At 43.4% G+C, this 8,252-nt stretch overlaps 1 pseudogene; it reads left to right on the top strand.

Annotated features, from left to right (window-relative positions):
- The first annotated feature begins 6,264 nt into the window (after positions 1-6,264).
- Positions 6,265-8,252, top strand: part of LOC117952279 — a 3,495-nt pseudogene continuing 1,507 nt past the window's right edge.

Raw genomic sequence — 8,252 nt, 5'->3', positions numbered from 1 at the left:
TCCTGAAGGATCCTTCCTTGGAAGGACTCGTCCTACCAAGGAAGGATCCTTGACATTGAGAAACGGGGTCTATCTGTGACGGAACGAAAAAACAAAGTTAGTCAATAGCAAAGTTTAGTAAAGCACCGAATACTAACTGACTGGCCTAGTTACCACTTGGGAGTATGTAACGAACTGGCGCTGAGGAGGTGGTCAGCCCGGGTATTAATACTGGGGTGGTGGTGATGATGATGAGAAGCAGCTGTGCAGGTAGACAGATAATGGAGATGAATTGCAGCTGTGCTGGCAGACCGTTCCCTCCAGGACGCCCTTGTGTGGCGGACAGATAACACTACACAGACACACTGGGGAAAGGGAGGAATGGGATACAAAAGGCAGCAGAACCACAACACCCACATTGTCACAACGTTGTCTAGCTCGTTCTCCAACACAAAAACATGAGGATTTTAATACGTATGAGGACTTTTATGAAAATGTGTACATGGAAGAAGGCACCTTACACTGTCTATATTTATAACACTGTATATCATTATAGCATCACAATGGGTAAATGCTGTGTTGTTTTATGCTATGTTGGAGTTCTCAACCATAATAGCCTTCATAATAAAGACAAGAGTATTGACCCCAGGGGCCTGTTGCACGAAAGTAGAATAAAGATATCCAGGATAAATGAAGACTTAGTGTGAGCTGCTCATCGCGACTTAATTGGTTGCACGTTTGCCGAGCCAGGATGAACAGGTGAAGCTATGTCAAGCCAGGTGTAGATAGCTTGGATAAGTGCATGTTCACGGCTTTCTTAAATAGGCCACGGTATCGATCACAGATTTACTGATGCAGAGATGGAGAAGACGCATGTACCACATGTTTCACCCAATAGAAGCAGCTTCTAATGGAAAACAACGAGGACGGGAAGAATATGCAAAAAGGGAAATGCGGCTTAAACGGAGAAAAAAGCCTAACATAGCGGACCTGACTGAATGTGTATGGATGTAAAAATATCTTCATAGCCTATAGTCACTCCGCATTTTTACAAAGTTGTAGGCTACACTGTGTTTTAATTGCTTTAAATACACTTGTTTCATGTATCTGTTTTTATGTGATAAATGTGCTGGTTTTACTGTAAAGTGTCTTTGACTAACCTACCATGTAAAGCACTATATAAATAAAATGAATTATTATTTAGACTTTGCCTTAAAAGATATCAAAACAACACGAAAGACAGCCCTGAAATGTAGGCTACTATACTGAAGATATGAACAGTGGAGAATTTACTTGGATTATCTTCAGAAAGCATAATTGGATTAGACCCTTTTCTATAAAAATCCCCATTAAAGCCTGGAACTCCTGGAAGACTTCCCTCCAATAGCTTGTGTTCTGTCTTCTGTAAATCCCCCACCAGCTTTCAATCCGTTGATTTGCTGTCGTGCGTCCTTGGAACACACACGGCCCATGCACAACGCCAGTCTCATCTTCTCGGAAGAAGTGTTGCAGCCTGTTAACATGGACATTTTCAGTTCCCAAATCCGATCGGATTATTTTTGGACACCCGCCAAGTGCCGTGACTGCATTCATGAAGAAGGCTGCGAGGACTTTGGGGTTACTATTGGCAGAGTTTGCTTGCATCCAGATTATGTGATGCGAAAAACCAACAATGCATCCGTTTATTCCAATGCCGAAAGGGGTCAGCTTGTCATAGGAGTCCACATGCCATAAATAATTGGGCCCTGGGACACTATAACATCTTCTCCAAAGCCTTGTTCCTCTCCGTTGCTGTACGCCCTCTGGGTCAAGATGTGAGTGAACCTCCTGAACCATGTCTCGAGTAGCGCGCAGTCCAGCCAATCTGCACCTCTGGTGCATTATTTGGTAACCATGAAGACGTCCTCTTATCTGGTTGATAAGGAAGTTAACAATCTCAGCAGGGTCACTTAACCGTTGCCTGTGAAGTTGTAACCGGGCTTGTCTTCTCCTTAAGTGACAAGGACTGATCAGAATGCCATCTCTAACAGAAAGGCACAGTGCAATTTCTGCCTGTGTTAGACCTTGATGTAGTATGTCCTGATGCGTTGATCAATGATATGATCTGCCATTTTGACTTCCCAGGGACACACCTGGACCAGACAGTGGCAGTAGTTTTTGAAGGCTGAAATCAGAACCATCACATTAACCTAGCCTGTGTCACAAACCATAAAAATAAACAAGGCACATATCAAAGCACTATTAAATGAATTAATAAACATTTAATTACGTTTCACATCCCATTGCTAAGTTAACGTTAGCCTACATTTACGTTACCTTAGCTGAAGCAGCCGGATACATAGGAGTTTGTCAGCCTCAAACGGATCGCATTACTTACCGGTAGGCTACAGCTGCAGCCAGCGGCGCTACAGAAGCCATTTGTGGCAGCGCATTAGTTTGAATTCAAGAAGAACACATTATTAATTAATTCATTATCTTGATAAAACAATCTTTGTTATGTTGAGATAACAAAATAATTAATTTGATATCTCGATAAAACGATCTTTGTTATGTCGAGATAACGAAATAATTAATTTGTCATCTTGAGAAAACAAACTTTGTTATATCAAGATAACGAATTAATAAGTCGTTATCACAAGATAACGGTGCATTATAAAAAAAAAAAATCTAAGGCCGTTCTCGGCCTCCGTAAAATAGACATGGACCAGTACAAAGTTTTTAGGAACAATAAACAAGTTAGTCTCAGGGAAGAAGACATAACTAGAGAAACACTATTGTCGCATATTTCAGGTAAAAAAATATGTATGTTCTCTTAGGTTAAGGCATCCGTCTCTAAGGGTAGCCTGGTAACCTGACCCTAGACAGGTTGTTTCGATCGTTAATTGTTAGCCTAATTTAAACGTCATTTAGGCATTTAGAATTTGGAGAAGTTTTACTCAAAGAAGCAAATATGGCATTGTTTCCGGGAGCATCTGGCGTGATCAGCCCATTCGACCTTGCTGCAAGAGGTCATTAGTAGGTTCACGGTGAGGACGAGGACGCCTCCTCAGCTTCAACTAATATAAGCACCGCACAACATTTTGCATTCTGCGAGTTCAACTGAGATTTTATATTTTAAAATGTTGTAATTAGGTGACAGGATAGGACATTTATAAAAAAATATAAATGTAACTTCATTACAAAACACTTATAGTTAGTTAAAATTTGATATGCTCAAAGTTGCCATTCTTTTTTTACTTTGTAGCTGTTGTGTAATAACATTTAATAGTACTTTTGCCATTTCGCAAAGCCTACATTAATTTTCCCCCTGACTCTGTCAAGTGGTAATATGGTTATTGTTGATAACAAAATACATGACCATTAACCACATGTTAATAAATGACCTGTGTGTGTTATATCAATTATTTTAATATTCTTCCAGATCACTGTACCTGGCTGAGGTCGTTGGTGGGAGGTTGATTCCCAGCAGAATGGTGGTGGTCAGGTTTTTGAAATGTGAGGCTAATCTTCAGGGGATCATAGGAAAAGTACAAGATGCCATTGGAAGCTATGACCCTATGATACTGACCAATGCACAGGGAACATTTTTGAGCCTGAAGGAACAACCGGTGGGTAATATTTAGTTTCTCGAAGATTAGATGATACATAATTACACATGACTGAACCATCCATCTAATTTGTAATGAGTGTTTTCCTGGTTTCCACACCTACTCCAAAAGGTCACACTACTGGAAACAGAATGCAAGAAAGATTCTTGCTGTGCAAGAACGGGAATTCCAGGAGTTGCAGGAAAAAAGGAAGCAACTGAGGTAATCTTAAAGGAACACAGTAACTTATTGGTACTTTGTCTTATTCACCATGTCCCCCAGAGTTAGATAAGTCTATATATACCATTCTCATCTCTGTGCGTGTCTCCACTCTATATGACGGCCCCACCGTTAGCCTAGCTCAGCACAGATCCTGGAGGTAACTTGTTCCATGTGGCCTACTGCTCCCAATAAGTGAGAAAATAATAATCTGGGGGATACAGTAAATAAACTGAAGTCCCAACGTGTTGACAGGTTCCTTTAAACAATAATGTTCATCTTTTTTGTACAAACATTGAAATGCATTGTGTTTTTAAATGTTAATGTACACTTTTTCCCTTATAACAGCCAAGAAGATGACGAAGCTGCAGGTATTGGAGAGGTCACTGAGAAATCAGAAGAGCTTGTACTGGCATCCCAGAGCCTACCAGATATCACTGCAGCAATCAGAGAGCTCACCAATCTGGCTGCCACTCAGAGAGTCATCCTAAATCATACACAGCAACAGACCATCAAGCAAGGATTCTTCTGTGTTGTTCGTATGAGTAATATTGTCCCAAATGAAAGATAATTCTGGATCCATTTTATTTTGTGTGACAGAATTTGAGATTTCCAAATACAAATCATCTTTTACATTCTCTACCCAAGATCAGCTGTTATGGGACAGGAGGGAGGACCCAAACGCAGAGACAAGGAGGCTGAGATATGCTTATTCATAGAGCGTTTATTCACAACAAAAAATCAGCAAAGAAATCAGCAAAGGGCAAAGTCCAAACATAAATCCGACCAAGCACAGGGGGAAGCAGGGGTCCAAAACCGGAGGGAAACTCACGGGGGACTGACGGGGAATTCACGGGGAGGCCCACAGAGAATAGCCAGGGAACAGGCAGGATAAGGCAGGCTGGCAGCGATAAGGCAAGATCTGAAAAAGGACAAAGAAAACACAGGGGTTAAATACAAGAGGTAACGAGGTAATGGGCAACAGGTGAGACGTCAGGTGGAGCACATCAGGGCGGGGCTAAACAATCAGACAAGCCAGCGTAAAGCTAGACAAGACTAGACAAAACAGGAAACATACTACCACAATAAAACAGGAGACAGAACAGACATACACAAGACAGAATCAAACAACCCAAAACCAAGGAGAGCCTGAGACAAAAAACACAAGGAGGCCAAACAGGAGAAAATAAACCCAAGCAACCCCCAAACCATAACAGGAACCCCACCCAAAGACAGATACCAGATGTCAAAAGAGAGAAAAAACAACAACAGCTGTCTCATCCACAAAAATGAACTGCATCTACTTATGCAAACCTTTTTGTAACAGCTCATGGTATAATGTTACAAAAACAAAGTGTAATGTTTAAAAACTAAAATAAAAATATTTTTTGTTGAATAATGTTCAAAAATAAAACACTATCATCCAATACATAAAGAAAACTTTGAGGACAGACGGGATAATGAGAGAAAAATATTTAGTTTTTTAGAGTTCATCGAGGAGCCAGTCTTCACACTGTGTTGTCTAAGCATTATTGGTTGCAAACCACAATATAAAGTTTGGATAAACTCCAATGTGGTTCCTTCTGCAGAAGTTTAGTGTTGCGCTGTAACCACATAAAAAAAAAGAAAGCTGCTCTTGGCCAAAGTTAAAGCTATGTTTACCCCAAAATTTCGAATTTGCTGCTAGAGCAAACTCAATAGTAATCATACAATCATGCATGCAGTACAAGTAGTTCGTTGGTAAAGCACCATGGGGATGAAGTCTGTAAATAAGGCGTTCTCTCTGATTGTGGCGATGAGATGACAGCAGCTTCTCAATGAAAAGGGTCAAATAAAACTCCTTTCCACGATCTACTCGCACCTGGTCCCACATCCCAAAGGTAAGTACAACAGGTCTATTGGATGGAAGAGTGGGTTTTAATTTGTGCAAAACTTTTCAAGCTTCAATATACAAATCACTTATACACACTATAATACGGTCCATGACAATGTAGTTCTCATTCATAGCATTTGTTTCGATGTCTCACTATGGGATGCGCCTCCCTGCGTATTCCTCAGAAGCATTTATCTCATTACTCCAATCCTGATTGGCTGGTGATCGAGTGTCCGCGTCACGTGGGTCCATCCCCCTTTAAATAGCTTATGCTACGACGCGGACACTATTCTAAAACCTCTTCTCGCTTCGAAGCATATCTCAGTCGTGCAGGCTAGCTAGCTAAACTGTCCACAGACCGGAGCCATCCTAGCTTAACTTCTCCGTTGCCGGGCGCTAGCTGCCTTCGACACGACTCTTCGGTCTCACCACAGACTGGAGCGTTATCCGCCTAGCCATTTCACGGTAAGGCTATTTATGCGCGTTAGCACACCAGCTACTGCTCAGTATCTTCGCGTTAAGCACCCCTGCTACTATGTACTCGAGCTGGACTACGAGGACTAGGACTCCTTGGAGCTCCTCCTATCAGAGGATGACGAGTTCAAAATGTTCATCCCCTCCACCCAGACTGTCAAGCCTGATGCTGTGTCTGCCTTCGGAGACGAGGACGGAAGTGTACCAGCTTCCCCCGCTCCCAGCATGGACACGCAGGACGTGTGCAAACGTGATACATCCAGGCTAAACATCCTTTGGCCTGCGGTCGTGGTGGAGCCCACCAGATCACGCTACGTGGGGAAGAAATTGCCCCTGACCAAGAGGTCAGCAAATCAGCTACTTCCAGTTTTTCCCGAACTGCTGGAAGAGGTATCCTCTTTGTGGAAATACCTCCCTTTCAGCGGTAAGACCCCGATTCAGGGTGCTTTCCCCCAGGAGTTTGAGGGCATGGAAAGGCTGGGAATGTTCTGCATTTCACCAGCCCCACGTTTTCTGTTCGTAAGTGTGATGCCGGAGGTTTCACAGCCCCCACGCTCCCCGTTGTGCCGTGCGCTGCCAGACAGGTGCATCCCCTCCAAGGGAAGCGGAGACTTTGTTGCGGCGACGGCAGGCCCTGTCCCCCATCCAAGTCACCCAAGCACACACTCACTCTTTTCAACAGAATAAAAGCATGTTCTACTGTCGCATCCAGACATAATGTTGAGGGCGCAGTTAAAAAAAATGAACAAAAAAGCAGTAAGCGGCTCAGTGGCTTCACTGTCCAGAGAGAAGCCACGGCTCCTCTCAAGGACACAGGGTGCCATTGACCCCGTCAGTGCGCTAACACCTTGCGCATGCGCATTGTCGGCCACGGGTCACTCCCCAGTACCGCGACAAGATGGCCTCATAGCTCAGTTAATAAGGGAACAGAGTGTAGGGGACACGTTGGGGGCTGCCACTCATCTCTCTTACCAGAGAGAGAGAGAGATGGACAGCTATCACAAAATCAGCCTGGGTACTGAGAACAATATCTCGGGGCTACAGGCTTCAATTTGCTGTTACCCCCCCTCGCTTCTTGGGCATACTCTGTACACAGGCCCGGGGTGAATCAGCTCGCATTCTACAGGAGGAAATCATCTCGCTGTTAGAAAGCAGAGCGATATGTGTAGTGCCTCCCGAGTTGAGTCGGAGCGCCATTTTACTCCAGGTATTTTCTGGTCCCAAAACGGGGAGGGAACAGAATTTGCCCTATCTTGGACCTGCGGGGTCTGAACAAATACCTCAGGAAATACAAATTCAGGGTGCTCACTCATGCATTTCTGCTTCGTCTGGTGCGCTAGGGCGACTGGTAGATCTGAGAAAACGCGTATTTCCATGTTGCGATCCATCCTCTGCACAGGAAATAGGTTCGCTTTTCGGGGTGTCTGTTACGAGTACAGAGTGCTTCCCTTCAGTCTGTCTCTGAGCCTGAGGGTGTTCGTGAGGTGTACCGAAGCAGCTGTAGCCCAGTTTAGGCGGCAGGGTCTCCGTCTAGCTACATATCTAGACGATTGGCACCTTTTGGCACAGTCAGAGCAGGAGTCTGTGATGCAAACGCACATCCTCATAAACCATCTGACCAATCTGGGTTTTTATGGAGTTAGAACAGTGACAGTAACCTGTGGTATTGAAAATAACATTTGTCATTGAAACAACAAATATTGGCATTGAAAACTGTTGAACTGAAGTATAAAACACAAACATCAAAAAGTAAGAATCTCATAATCCTATGATATTATTTCACTTTGACGTTTGTTTGCATCATGACGGATTTTTCAATGTCAATTTAATTTTTTTTTTATGTCTGTGTTTTTTCAGAGACAGTTTTTTTTTTTACGCTGTCAAGATCTTTACAATGTCACTGTTTTCAGTTTCAACTTTCTGTCACTGTTTTGGCGTAGGGGAGGAGGGGCCTGAGGGGAGGGACCCCCACAAGCCACGGAGGGGGGCGTGGCTTGTGGGAATTCACATAGGCTGCTGGCGATAGACCACACCTCCAGACAAATCCTGGCATTTTTTCACACAGAAGCAGGCTGGTTTAGTGTTAACTTTTAATGTAGCTTGTCAGTGAATGCGTCCAG

The sequence above is a fragment of the Etheostoma cragini genome, chromosome 10, assembly GCF_013103735.1.
Source record: "Etheostoma cragini isolate CJK2018 chromosome 10, CSU_Ecrag_1.0, whole genome shotgun sequence".
Classification (NCBI taxonomy): Eukaryota; Metazoa; Chordata; class Actinopteri; order Perciformes; family Percidae; genus Etheostoma; species Etheostoma cragini.
Note: the sequence above shows the minus strand (reverse complement) of the source record. Positions and strands in the feature narration are given on the sequence as shown.